The sequence below is a fragment of the Rhinopithecus roxellana genome, chromosome 16 (assembly GCF_007565055.1).
Source record: "Rhinopithecus roxellana isolate Shanxi Qingling chromosome 16, ASM756505v1, whole genome shotgun sequence".
Taxonomy (NCBI): domain Eukaryota; kingdom Metazoa; phylum Chordata; class Mammalia; order Primates; family Cercopithecidae; genus Rhinopithecus; species Rhinopithecus roxellana.
In genome coordinates, this window is record NC_044564.1 from 116494679 (window position 1) to 116509871 (window position 15193).

The 15193-nt window shown below is 40.8% G+C and overlaps 1 long non-coding RNA gene across 2 annotated transcripts in view; it reads left to right on the forward strand.

The window, feature by feature from the left end:
- LOC115893922 overlaps window positions 1-4694 on the forward strand; it is a 49885-nt gene extending 45191 nt beyond the window's left edge. For both annotated transcript variants that reach the window (XR_004053949.1, XR_004053952.1), the window contains 2 exons: window positions 629-687; window positions 2220-4694. This is a non-coding gene — a long non-coding RNA (uncharacterized LOC115893922). The remainder of the gene's footprint in view (window positions 1-628; window positions 688-2219) is intronic.
- The last annotated feature ends 10499 nt before the right edge of the window (window positions 4695-15193 follow it).

The following is a 15193-nucleotide window of genomic DNA, read 5'->3' on the forward strand; positions in this document are numbered from 1 at the left end:
TTTTATTAATAACCACAATGAATTACACTGAGACAACAGGCATAAATGGAGATTTTTCTAGCCAAACCATGACATATAAGGTCATTCTAGCTATAATCCCTGTTGTTATCATTCAAGAAATTCTTCAGTGAAAAACAATGTGATTTATCACTGTGTTTAAAACTGTGTGTATGTGTGGAGGAAGGGGTATAATGAAGCGTTGAATCTGGCTGCTAGGTAGATATGGGCAAAATCAGAGACCATTCATGGTGATCTATTCACATTTGATTAGCATGAATAAGAAAATTCAGGGCTACAGAGGAGATGATGTTCCAATGTCACATCACAAGCCGATGGTTGAACCAGGCCTCAAACCCTTGATCTCTTTCTTTTTCCACTGTTCCACTCTGCCTCTTTGCATTAGTCAGGAAAATACTAGGATATGCAGCAGTGACAGATAATCCATGAAATATCAGGGACTTAATAAAATAAAAATGTATTTCTCACTTGTTTGAAGTATAATAGGTGACAAGTAGCCCTGGTAACCTACAGGGTGGTAATGGAGGGGAAGACTGTGGAATATTGCACATGGAATATTTTTTGGGTCAGGCATGAGAATGACATATATATAAAATCTTTCTCTCTCTAGCACTGCTGTCTGCATCCTGTTAACCAGGATTCAGTCATGTGACCTGCATCCAAATACAGGTAAGGGAAATGTGGTCCTTCTTGTGTGTCCAGGAAGAGGAAATAATGTGGTGGACATAAAGCATTTTCTTTGCACACTTTTTCAGAACTATGCTTTAACAATTGTGTAAGAAACTATATAAGTAAGATTGAAGTATCCATGAGTGCAGCAAAGTGTCCCCCACCGCCACTCCCATCCACTGTAGGAGACTGCATTAGTCTTCTTGGGCTGCTATAATAAAATACCCTAGACTGGGTGCTTAAACAACAGACATTTATTTCTCACAGTTTTGGAGACTGGGAAGTCAGAGATCAGAGTGCCAGCAGGGTCAAGTTCTAATGAGGGCCCTCTTCATGGCTTGCAGATGGCTGCCTTCTTGATGCATCCTACATGGTGGAATGAGTGGGAGCAAGCTCTCTGGTCTCTTCTTGTAAGGGAACTAATGCCAACACAAGAACCTTCCCCTTGTAACCTTATGTAAATCTAATTACCCCCAAAGGCCCTACCTCCAGATATCATCACATCGGAGGTTAGGGCTTCAACATATACATTTTGGGGGTACACAAGCATACAGTCCACAACAGATAGCTTCTTTCATTTCCTTCCTATGCCCAGGATACTCTGCAATTGGAACTATGCACATTCGGGTTGTGGCCCACCCGTAAATCTGGGAGCTGGGACTTCTGGTCATGTGTCTTCCTGATGCACCAGCTTCTTGAAATGCCTACCTTTAGAGCTCTTGAAATAAGGAGGATGAAGGAAATTTATGTAAATGGGTGTGAAATTTATGAAAAGTGATTACTGTGGCACAAAGGGAGAGTAGTTGTCTGTTCATTCATTTAACACATTTTTTGAGCACTAAATAATGCAAGACATTATTCTAGAACTAGAGACACAAGGGTGGACAATAACAAACATGCTTGCTGCACACATCCTCAAGGAATTTTTTCTCTTAGTTGACAACATATACATTATTTTTGTGTTTATTTGAATAATACTTAATTATGGGTTATAATTAGTGCTATGAAGAAAAGGTACTAGTCATATGAATGGGCTTGATCGGGGCATCCAATCCAATTTGGGGTATGTAAAAACTTCCTGGAGCAAGTAACATTAGATTAGAGATCTGAAAGATAATTTGGAAGTAAAGTAATAATTGATGATGTGGTTGATGATGATAATGATGATGGCATTTATTGAGACCTTACTATGTGTCAGGCTCTGTTTTATAAGCCTTGCATGTATTATCTTGATTATTTCATACAGCAGGGGTATCCAATCTTTTGACTTCCCTGGACCACACTGGAAGAATTGTCTTGGGACACGCATAAAATATGCTAACACTAGCGATTGCTGATTAGCTGAAAAATTGCAAAATACCTCTTAGTTTTAAGAAAGTTTACAAATTTGTGTTGGGCTGCATTCAAAGCCATCCTGGGCTGCATGTGGCCTGCAGGCTATGGGTTGGACAAGTTTGCATTACAGTCATTCTACAATCTAGTTATTAATATTACCCCTTTCTGTTTTTGTTTGTTTGTTTGTTTGTTTAAAGACAAAACTAGCTGGAGAAAAGAGAGTTGCATCTCCTACCAAAAAGGAACAAGTACAAAGACCCTGTGGTTGGAGAAGACATGGCATATGACACATTTGAGGAACTGAAGGAAAGTATTTGGAATTATGTTGTGTACAATGCTAAAGGAAAAAGACTTCCTCCTTTCCCACCAAAGTGAGAATGTGTTGGGGAGGGAGGAGAGAAGGAAATGTGGAAGTTTATGTTTGAAAGTTAACTGTAACAGTCTATAAAATATTCTTACCATGTGATATGAACTTATGGAAAATTTGATTTAAAGAGGTTATGTCTGGATTCCTTGTAATGTTACTGCAAGATCTCAGAGAAATGTAGGCTTTTGGAAGATGTGTAAAACCCCAGTTTCAAGAGAATGGGACTCAGGTTTTGCTAGTACTTTCCATCTTTTGAAGCTAAAAAGTTGGGTATGGGAGCTACTGAGGATTTTTAAAGAACAGAGTTTAAGGAGAATACTTCCACTCAACCTCATTTAAATTTGCAATGTGTATTGGGGAAGATAGCAATTTTGTATAATACAGTGATAGCTTATCTAGTCTGGCTCAGCGTGTTTCACAGGAGGTTAATGGGAAAGGTTTTCTTATCTCAGAAAGTGATCAGCTCTCTTTGAAGTTAGAATTTGAGTCTCTATGCTAGGCAGCATTTTGTTTTCATTTAATTGATTTAGTTGTGAAATGTTCTGGCATTTCTTAATTCTGCAGAGGAGGTTTGTTCCTTTGAAACTGAGATGTATGTGTGCATTATTGTATGTGTCACACACATATTGACACATGTTTACATATCTGATGGATCCGTGTGTTCACTCATTTACTAGCAAGTATTTATTTAACATCTGTTATATGCTACATTCTGTGAATGCTTCAGTGAACTCACCAAATAAGGTTTCTGTCTTCATAGCCGTGGAATTGACAATCTGAAGGTGCTTGTATAGACATAAGCAAAAAGATAAATGTAGAAGTAAAAATGTTATTGACTACTAAGAAGAAAAAATAATAGGTTGGTGTGTATGAGGAAGAATAATCAGAGTGTCTACCTAAGAATGAGTGGTGTGTTTGATAGCTTCTGTTTGTCCCCTACAGCCCCTCTTCCCACCCTTCCTTGCCCTTCCTGGGAGCCTTTCTGCACGGACTGCTTTAAAGGGCTCCCCTGCTTCCAGTGGGGATTGGCCATTGAGATGGTGGGTGAAGAATGAGGCTGGGTTATTTACTTTCCTGGCTCTCTCCATGCCATATCTCTATTTGATTGAAACTCTCCACTGAAGGCCATCAATTCTCAATTCTTTAAGGTGGCCCTTACACTCACCCTCTCCAGGTTCTGGTACATTCCCTTCCCTCCTGCGTCCAGTCTCCCCAGCTGATGGTAGCCATGGGGTACTATACTATCTCTTGTTGGTGTCCCTAAACCCTGTCCATAACTTTATATATGGCTTCTTTGTGAACATTTTACCCCATTTGGAATACGACACCTGTTTCCTGCCGAGGTCCTGACTGATGTATATTCAAGAGGGTCTTTTTGAGGATGTGGCTTTTAAGTTGAAGTCTGAAATGTCAGAAGTTGTGGACCAGACGATTAATGGGAGGAAGTGGGTTTTAGAAGAAAGAAAGAATATGCGTGAAGGCCCCCAGGATGGAAAGAACTTTGTATGTTCAAGGGACATGCAGAGGAGGAACCTATATTTAGGGACAAAGGACAGGTGGTGCTGGATGAGGCTGGAGAAGTGAATAAGAACAGCCACATCCAGCTTTGTAGACGCTGTTAGGGAGTGTAAGCAGGATAATCAACAACACTGTGTTTAGCTGAGCTGAAATTAATAGGGAAGACTTTCTGGAGTTGGTGGACTTTGAGTTGGACTTTAATGAACAGATAGAGAGAACTGTATTAGGCAGTGGTATTCAAAATAGCTGGTCTGTGTCTCAGTGAGATAAAAAAACTTGTGCTTGAATGTAAATCAATACATTGCTTTCTTCACCAAGGCAGCCTTGCAGTGGGCCACCTGGCATTCGTAGGTAGGAGGTAGAGGAGAAGAGAAAGAGAAATTTGGTAAAGCAGATGCAGTCAAACCAGATCACAGAACAGTACAAATACCAGGATAAGGAGTTGGGACTTTATGCTGTGGGCAATGGTGGTACATTGAATTTCTTTTCAAAAGAATGGCAAGATTAGAGCTACAGTTAGAAAGATAATCTAGCATGATGTCAAGGCTGAGTAGATTCAAGGGAGGAAAGTGTGGAGCAGTGATCAGAAACACTGTGGAAGTTCGGTTCTCTCTTTTGTGGTTTCATTAATTAACAAGGTCTGTTTTATCTTTGAAATGACGGCTATGGCCTAAAATGTGCTATTATTTACTATCACCTTCCCATGCGAACTTTTGATGATGATGTTGATTTTTGATGAACAAAGCCAGGAGTCTTCAATAAAATAAAACAATAAAACGGAAGTCTTGAGAACAAAAGTGAATTGTGGTCTGCTAATTTTCAGCGTATTTATTTATTTTTTTTGGACGTGAGGAGAGTGTCTATTCTGTAAACATTGACGGGCAAAATATGAAATTTTACAAAGACCTATCACTTTCAGAATAATGTCAAAGGATCACGCAGAGAAATCTGGTGAATTATCAGCAGGTTATTTGTAGATAAAAGACAGCAGGCTGGGTGCGGTGGCTCATGCCTGTAATCCCAGCACTTTGGGAGGCCGAGGCAGGCGGATCACGAGATCAGGAAATCAAGATCATCCTGGCCAACATGGTGAAACCCTGTCTCTCTAAAAATCCAAAAAAATCAGCTGGGCATGGTGCCACATGCCTGTAGTCCCAGCTACTTGGGAGGCTGAGGTAGGAGAATTGCTTGAACCTGGGAGGCGGAGGCTGTAGTGAGGTGAGATTGCACCACTGCACTCCAGCCTCCTGGGTGACAGAGCAAGACTCCATCTCAAAAACCAACAAACAAACAAACAAATAAAGAAACACCACAGCAATTACTTTTACTATAAAGGCTGCAAATAAGATTTATAGAAGAGAAAGGGGTGAGGTGGAGGAGGAAAAACAACTGCCGGCGGTCTAGGGAGTGAATCTCGTGTGCACATTTTCTGGGTAAACTGATTGGCTGGTATCAAGTAAATATTTCAAGGTGGAAGTATTTCTTTGAGAAGACAGGCTAGAGATGTCAAGGGCAACCATTCCCGTTGTTTACAGATTCTCTGCAAAGCCTGGAGAGTCTGGCTGAGGCACACATGTGATGGGCTTCTTCTCTGTCTTCTTGGATCACCGCCGTAGCACCTTCACCACTTTCTTCATCAGAACTTCTCAGTTGTCAAACTGATGTTATCGAAGTGATGGGAGTAACGTAGTCCTGAGCATGGTGTATGTGCTCAATAATGCTCTTTAAAACACATGCACTTATGGGCACACACAAGTTGGAATGGTGACAAGTGCCTAGTCACACGTCAAAGAAGCCTGTAGAGCAAGCATGTCCAACCCATAGCTCCTAGGCTGCATATGGCCCAGGACGACTTTGAATGTGGCCCAACACAAATTTGTAAACTTTCTTAAAATACTATGAGATTTTGTTGTGATTTCCTTTTTAAGCTCATCAGCTATCATAAGTTAGTGTATTTTATGTGTGGCCCAAGACAATTTTTCTTCCTTCAGGGAAGCCAAAAGACTGGACACCTCCGCTGTAGAGGGTTCTGTTTGGTGACTGGCTTTAGTTAAGGGAATAGAGTTGTCTTCAGACCTCATGCTCCAGGCTCTTTCCCTCCCCGGTTTGCGTGTGATTCCTCTAGAACATACATCCATGCTTCACTCACATCTGCCATTAATAACCTGTCGATGGGATCTGTACTTGTTCTGTGATGTGTACATTTTGGACGTTTTTCATAGAATACTCTCCTATCTTAAGCCTGCATACATAATTACTATAATTTCTTTCTTTCTTTCTTTCTTTCTTTCTTTCTTTCTTTCTTTCTTTCTTTCTTTCTTTCTTTCTTTCTTTCTTTCTTTCTTTCTTTCTTCCTTCTTCTTCCTTCCTTCCTTCCTTCCTTCCTTCCTTCCTTCCTTCCTTCCTTCCTTCTTTGCTTCCTTTCTTCTTTCTTTCTTTCTTTTTTTTTTTGAGGCAGAGTATTGCTCTATTGCCCAGGCTGGAGTATAGTGGCATGATCTCAGCTTACTGCAACCTCCCCCTCCCGGGTTCAAGTGATTCTCCTGCCTCAGCCTCCTGAGTAGCTGGGATTGCAGGTGCCCACCATCATGCCCGGCTAATTTTTGTATTTTTAGTAGAGATGGGGTTTCACCATGTTGGCCAGACTGGTCTCGAACTCCTGATTTCAGGTGATCTGCCCGCCTTGGCCTCCCAAAGTGCTGGGATTACAGGTGTGAGCCACCACGCCTGGCCTTACTATATTTTCTATAATGCCAGACTCCAAAATCACTCTGCAGTCACTTCTTGAAGCCGTTTCTTATTCCCTTATTTCACAACAGTCTCCCTTCTCTAAACGCTTCTTAATAAATTTATCAGCACATCTATATATTTATTACTTTTGTCAATGCATTCAGCAAACATTTCTTGAAAGCCTACTCTATTATTTAATGAATGTTTACTAAGTGCCTTTATTATTATTATTATTATTATTATTATTATTATTTTTGAGACGGAGTCTCGCTTTCTCACCCAGGCTGGAGTGCAGTGGCACAGTCTCGGCTCACTGCTGACTCTGCGCCCCCGGGTTTAAGCAAGTCTCCTGCAACAGCCTTCTGAGTAGCTGGAATTACAAGTGCCCGCCACCACGCCTGGCTAATTTTTGTATTTTTAGTAGAGATGGGGTTTTGCCATGTTGACCAGACTGGTCTTGAACTCCTGACCTCAGGTGATCTCTGCCTGCCTCGGCCCCCTGAAGCGCTGGGATTACAGGTGTGAGCCATGATGCCTGGCCCTTTATTATTAAATATATTATTCCATTCATGACTTTAAGCCATTCTACAGGTAGGGCTGTTATTGCCATTTTACAGATGAAGAAGCCTGAACTTAGGAAGATTATGTGGCTTCCTAGAGGCAGGCAGCTAAGTGGGTTAGTAAGGTAACCAACCATTTTGATTTGCCCAGAACTGAGGAGTTTCAGCAATTGTGAACTTTCAGACTCTTTGGCAAGCCAGAATGGTCAGTCAACTGACCTAGATTTGAATTTTGCTCTTTGCTGACTTTGACCGTAGGCAAATTTCTTCACCTCTTTGAATCTGTTATTTCATCTGCAAATTTTGGTCCTGGGAAAATTAAACAGGTCATGTGTATACAATGATTAGCACAGAGGAGTATCTCAAAAAGTAGCAGCTATTATTATCCTTAAAAGGTTTTAGGCTGTTAGTTATTTGGGAATTTTGTGCCTGGGATCTGTGCTTTCAGCAAATCCAAAAGGAGAAATGTTAATATATGTGGCATCAAGTAGAGATGACAGCTTCAGAGGCTGTTATCATGTTCTTTTCCTTTGCAACTAGATAGAAGTTAGAGAGAAAGGAGAAGGCATTTAACAAGTAATTATACAATTGCTTCATTAACTGACAATATTGTGAAGAAACACCGGGTTTTCTGTAAGCCTATGGAGGGAGACAGGGGTGTGACTGATCTGGGTAGTCCAGGAAGGCATCTCAGAGGAGGTGATTTTTACGAGCTCTGAAGGGCAAACAGCTGGATGACTATGAGTATGGAGGGTTTCAGGTGCTTTCAGTCAGAGGGAATAGCATTTAGAAAAACCCTGAGGCTGGAAGGAGTCTGGCATGATTGAGGGTCTGAAAGGTGGCTCTTGTGGTTGGAATACAGAGAAGGAAAGGAGAGGCTGTAGTTTCTGGCTGTGATTCTGGGCCCTCTGTGAGTCCTTGAATCAACCTGACTGTGCTAATGTCAGGGGTGTTGTTTCATCATCATTACTATAATCTGCATTATCACAGCACCTGTCCATAGAGCTCTCACTATGTATCAGGCACAGTGGTAGGCACCTTCCACGTATTATTTTATAGGAACTTCCCAACAGCCCTGGGAGAATGGCATTGTTATCTTTGTTTTACTGATAAGGATACTGAGGTTCATGGAGTCCCTTGACTTGCCCAAGTCATACAGTTAGTAAGTAGAATAAATGAACTGCAAGCGAATTCCATTTTATTATACAACCCCAGTCTATACCACACTCGTTGCTTCTTCCACAGTCCCCCTCTTCCTCCTCAACTCCAACACTCAGCAAAGTGCAAATTGGTATTTGCTCAGTGGGTTATTGCTATGATTATTATTTTGCTCAGCAGATGGCACGTTTAGGACATCACCTCCCCTAAAAGTGGTACAAATAAGAAATAGGAAACACCAAAATAAGACATCCTGCATCATGGAATAGGCATCTACACTATAGGAAGGTGAAATAGAATTGAGATAAGTTGTTGGATGATGGATCCAAAGGAATTACCTACAAATGAATATTTAAGGACAGAGTGAAATACTAAGATAAGTCTGTCATCTTTGAGGGACATAACCTTGGCCATGGCCGTCATACGAAAAGTTCCACACCCAAATCCTGGCTTATGCATTCAAATGTTTAAGAGCTGCTTCGCTAACTTACTAGTGCACACTTTCTCATATGTAATGGGGTATAACATCTCCTCCTTGGTTCGTTGGGATGATTAAATGAAAACACTCATATGGAAATATCATGTTTGGATACATAAATGAATTTTGCTTTATTATTTTAACTTAGCCAGTGGTTCTCAAAATGTGGTCCAGAGACCCCTAAGTATCCTTGAAACACCTTTGTCGAGCTCACAAGGTCAAAACTATTTTCACAGCAATACCAGCATGTTACGGTTTGTTTTCAGACTCATTCTCTCATGTGTGTAAGTGGAGCTTTTCTGAGGTTGCATGATGTATGATATCTGCAACAGACTCAAGGAAGAAGCAGGTGTGAGAATCCAGCTGTCTCATCTTAAGCCAGAGATAGAAGAGATTTACAAAACTCTAAAACCAATGCTGCTCTTAGCATTTTTTAAATGTTATTTTTTCATAAAAATGTGTTAAACTATTTCTGTAAGTCTTTACCTATTAATTTATTTTAAAATAACAATAATCCATTAATCCCACTGTAATAGGATGATTGCTGTTGTTTTAAAATAAATTAATAGGTACAGATTTTTAAAGTTTCTCAGTTTTTATTTCTAATAATATTCATAGATAAAGCCACATGCACACAAGGTTTTGGAGTCCTCAATTTTTAAAAGGCTAAGGAGTTTTAAACCAAAATGACTGAAAACTACTGACTACATTAACATTTAGGACACATTGATTCCGTGTTGCCTACTCCCAGTGCAATAAAAATAATTTGTAATTAATCCTTAGTAATTCTGACAAGAAAATGCCAACAGCAATGATGTGAAGGCATCCTGCTGCTTTTAAAGGAAGCAAGAGTTAATATGCAGAGAGTTAAGAGCTATTTCACAAAAATAATTACATCTGGGTACACTTTAACCCAAGGGCATGGATTGCAAAATGTAATTAGAACACATTTCTCAAATATTAATCGCTATTTCTTTAATAGAGGAAAATCATATATTAATAAAAAATAAAAAAGGAACTCCATTTCTTGGAATTTCACTATGCCAGGCTTCTGGCCAAGGGTATGTGATAGCTTCTTTTCTGCAGTCTTGAAAGGGGTCTCCTCACAAGCAAAGCACTGCAACTTGCATTGTGATCCTGATACTGCTATCAGCTTGGTGCTCTCCCTGGGGTCCATTTTTTTCATGGAGGTAGGGAGAGGGTATCTCTTGGGTCCTTCCTTGAGAGACTCATCTGTATTGAGACATCTGAAACAGAATTAGGAGCAGATAAAGAGGGCATTTAAGGAAGCCAATGCAGTGATGGCCAAGATCAAGACTTTGGATTTAGTCAGAGAGGCCCATAGGAGCCCAAGGAGAGATTGTAGAAAATCTTGCATCCAAAATTCCAGGAGGAATTAAGGGAAAGTAATGGGTATGCATAAGGAGCAAAGTAGGAGTTTACTTGAGAAGAAGAAGCTGTCACATAGTTGATGAAAGCGGGCAATCCCTGAGTAGTACATGGCCACTTCTAAATCCAGCAAGGACATTGGGGAGGTCCCCTTGCTGGCTTATGTCTAAGCTTGACTTGTCATCTTAAAGGAAACACATACAGTCTGGCTCCACTTTCTGACAGTACGGTAACTTCTTTTGTTAGGTTATGGATTGGAATCTGTTTATACACAAAAATCTTAAAAGGAAGAAACATACTCCAAATGTTGGTCTCAGTCTTGCGACACATTCTTGTGTTTATGACGTCATCCAGTGACCAAAAAGCATTGCTTTTTGGATAGGGTACAAATGCTCCCTGGTCTCTTTCCTGCTGTCTTTGCAAGTTTGCTCCTGAGGGCTTCTGCAGGCACACCCTCCCCTTCAGCTGATCGCAACCACTTCAGATCCTTTAAGTCCCTGTGGAGCTCGCTCTCACACTCAAGCCTTTGCATATGCTGTTCCTTCTACCTGGAGGCCCATTCCTCTAAACTGACTGACTGGCTAGCTTTCAAGTTCTCAGTTTAAATGTCATCTTCTTAGAACCATCTTCCCTGCAGACTAAAGTAAGCTTATAGTTTATCTACCTCCATTATTCTCTCTCATGGTATCTTGTTTTGGGACTTCTTAATACCTGTCATATTTTATAATTTTTGAGATTATTTTTGGAAATGAATTGCCACTTTATCAAGTTAAAAAAACATGTTGAAAGTTTATAATGAAAACAGCAGTGCTCTGCCTGCGAATCTCTACCCCACTTGGTCCTGCTCTCCAGAGAAATCACTTGGAACTGTCTTAGCTATCTCTTCTAATACATGCCTCAGTATCTCTAGGAAATATGCTTGTATTGTTATATATTGATTTATTAATATTAGACTTCTATTGGTTTTCTGCTCTAAAAGGAAAATTTAGATCTTCTATACATCTCTTCATTTCTCCTCTTGCTTTAATATTCATTTCACAATTTTTGGATCAATCCGAATCAGTGTTTATGTTTTTATGATCATACAAAAATTCTTTGCAGAGTCCAAGTAGTATACTAGGATCATATTTTTTCTTGTCCAACTTTATACTTTCTGAGTTAACGATTGCCTGTTTACCTCCAGTTGGCGTTGTTTGTTCTATATTTATTCTTATCTTTTTTCACCCATTCCATCAGATCACTAGTTTTTTCTTTTAAATCAGGCGCTGGCAAACTCTTTCTATAAAAGATCATATAGTAAATATTTTTAGACTTTATGGTCCAGACAGCCTCTGTTGTAACTACTCAACTCAGCTGTTAAAGTCATGGACAATATGCAACTGAGCTGCAGACAGTATGTAAATGAATGGGGGCGGCTGGCCATGTTCCAAAAAACCTTTATTTACAAAAACAGGTGATAGGCAGGATTTGGTCCATGGACTGCAGTTTGCCAACCCCTAATCAAAGTGATAAAATAGACCAGATATTATTTTTTGTAATGCTTTACTTTTCTGAAGCCCTGTCCTGGAGACCTTGCCTGCGTTGCTCTGTCTGTACTGGTGGTTCTCTTTGTGTCCTGCCCCGCTGGCATCCTGGAACTTCCTCCCACTGTTTTCCTGTTTTAGACCCCTTGTTTCTTGGGCCTCTGCACTTCCTCTTTCTTGTTTCATTCCTTGGTTTAGCTGGAGGATATTCTCAAGTAACTTCCTAAAAAAGAGGGTGTAAATGGGAGGTAAATTTTCCGAGTCTTTCTATGTCTGGAAATGTCTGTATGTTCCTCTTATGTCTTTTGATAGCTCAGCTAAGTAATGTATTCCAGATAAAATATTTTGTCAGAATTTTAAAGGCTTTCTTCAGTTATTTTCTGACTTCTAGCATTTCTGGTAGATGACTGATTGCCATTCTGATTCCTGTTTGTATATGATCTTGATCTTCTTCTCTGCTTGCCCCCAACCTTTTGTCTGAGAGGTTTTAGGAACATGTCTTTATCCCTCGAGTTCTGAAATGCATGATGATGTACCCTGGCATGATCATTTTCAGTCTCATGTCTCACTTGTGTCCCAGTCTGGGTCTGATGTACATGAGTCTGGAATTTCTTCAAACGATTTCTCCAGATGCTAGCTCTCCTATCTTCTGTGGGGTGGCCATCAGGCTCTGTGGGGCCAAAGGAAGGAATCTATGGGTTTCACTCTTCCTGCATTCAGATGTGCAGCCTTATATCTTGCTCCTTGCTTCTGTGGACATCAGGTCTCCAAGAGCCACACCTTGCAGGTGTGTGTAGGGTGCATGAGAATGATTATGTTCAACTTTCTCCTCTCTAGGTTCGTTAAGTTGAAGTTTTCTCAACTTTTCAATAAAGTTGATTATTACTCATGTATCTATTCCCCATCTTTCAAAATTTGATTAAAATTTGTTGTTTATTTATACCTTAAAATTTTTTTTGGTTCATTTTATTGGGAGAAGAAAAATATATAAATGCTTATGACCTATCTGTTGTGTTTAACCTCACAATTTGTCTATATGTTTGTGTTTTTTCTTTTTCTTTGAAATGAAGTCTCACTCTGTCACCCTGGCTGGAGTGCAGTAGTGCAATCTTGGCTCACTGCAACCTCCACTTCCCAGGTTCAAGGAGTTCTCATGCCTCAACCTCCCAAGTAGCTGAGACTACAGGCGCCCACCACCACACCTGAATAATTTTTGAATTTTTAATAGAAATGGGACTTTGCCATGTTGGCCAGGCTGGTCTCGAACTCCTGACCTCAAGTAATCTGGCCTGCCTGAGCCTCCCAGAATGCTGGGATTACAGGCATGAGTCACTACACCCAGCCTATGTATGTGTTTAGTGGTTTAAAACTTATCCGCTTTCCTGCTAGGAAGAGGCTGTGTCTGTTTATTCACCCACTGTATCCGTCACACCTGGCTCAAAGTGAGTATTCCACATATATTTGATAAATGAGTGACTACACATTGTGTGAAATGGTTTAGAGGAAGAGGCCTCAGGTGGGAGTCCAAGGAGATGATGCTGGGAGACGCTGATCCTGATTTATGAAGAGCCTTGAGTACTCAGGGCAAGGAGAGTGAATTTTTTCCTGGTTGGGAGTTTGTTAGTAATTTTTCAATGGTGGGAGAGGTGATGATGGTAGGGTATTTTGATCAAAGGGATTTCAGAAAGAATTTTTCTGGTTGTGGTACGAAGGCTAGTTTGAAAAGGGTATACATGTAGGGAATAAGATGCTATGAAACAACAAGAGTTTTTGAGAAAGGAAGAGTGGGATTGCAGAGAGTTTACAGAGGAAAAATCAATAGGACTTTGGTTCTGATTTAATATAGGAGGTTAAAGGTGGTTCCCCAAAACGCTTCCATCCGGGCATGGTGGCTGACACCTGTATTCCCAGCTCTTAGGGAGGCCAAGGTGGGCAGATTGTTTGAGCCCAGGAGTTAGAGACCAGCCTGGGCAACATGGTGAAATCCTATCTCTACAAAAATACCAGTTAAGGACATGGTGGCACATGCCTCTAGTCCCAACTACTTGGGAGGCTGAGGTGGCAGAGTCACTTGAGCCTGGGGAGGTGGAGGCTACAGTGAGCAGTGATCACACCACTGCACTCTAGCCTGGACAGCAGAGTGAACCCAGTCTTGAAAACAAAATAGAACAAAACCTGATGGTTGATCTTTCTTAGCAGAAAGAATATGAAAGATTTTGGTGGGAAGGGGAAGAGCAGATAATGGTTTTCATTTGTCATATTTGAGGCAATAAAGCAACATCTAAGTGGAAATGTTTAGCAAGCAGTTGGCTATATTAGAGGTAGGAAATGAAAGCAGGTTAGAGAGTTGTTCTCACAGAGAAGTTCAAGAAGAGAATGACATGAAGAAAGATGATTACTTGCTCAAGGTCATAAAGCTGATAATTGGCAGGCCCCACACTGGAATTCAGATCTGGCTAAACTCATGCCTCATGTTCAACCACAATAGTGTTCTGACTCTACAACTTTGTTGAGATGCAGCCAGAAGAACAGAGACTTAGTATTGGCCTTGGGGAATACTCACATTTAACAAGGCAAGTGACTTCTTAAGAATGAAGGCGCAAAATGCAATCGAAAGCTAATGAGGTATGAGGGGAGAATACTGATGGTCCAAGAATCCTCCAAAATCTGGACAGGAGGGTGGGACCTGGTACCTTGGGCCAGGCAGTTTGGCTAGGCCCATTTGGCTTTAGCGAGGGCTGAAGTCTCCCACAGGCGCCTCCTGCTTTCATTCTGAGGACTTCTCCAAGACCATCAGTTGCACTTTCTTTTCATATACTTTCCATTCTGCCTACTGCTATGGTTCAAGCCAGAGAAAACTGTGGCCAAGTAGCAATTCTGAGAACATAAGCAAGGCTGACATCCTGCCTGGTTTCCTCCACTCTTGCTCAGCCCAGAGCAGCCTTTGGTGAAGTGGTGTTTGGGGATTTTCAGAAGTGCCCTTGCAGGGAAGGGCTCCTGGGCTCTTCTCTCCCCTAGATCCCCTCCCTGTTGCATGCCTTCAGGTTCATGGCATGGGCTGGGGGAGGAAGAGGAAGCAGACACCATGAGAGTAGGGGCGTGGGCATGTAGGTTGTGAAACAATATGAGAAACCTCCAGAGCCAGCAAAGAAAGTTTTATTTTTGGAATTTGGAATTCAAAGTTTTTCACACTCAACATTTCTGTGACTAGCAGGTGAGATAAAAATCTATGTCATTCCACTGGTTTTCATCTTTGTTTTAAATTATCTGATTTTAAACAGAAATTATTATCAGTCTGATATTGTTTCCTTTTCTAAAATGTGGTTTAATTTCATAAAGAGCCGAGTAGTACGGCAGAGCTGAATCATAGGAAATTTCAGCATGCAAGCTCTACACCCATGATTACAAAACCATGTTCTAGTAGCCTTGGTGCTCTCCTTGAAAAAGC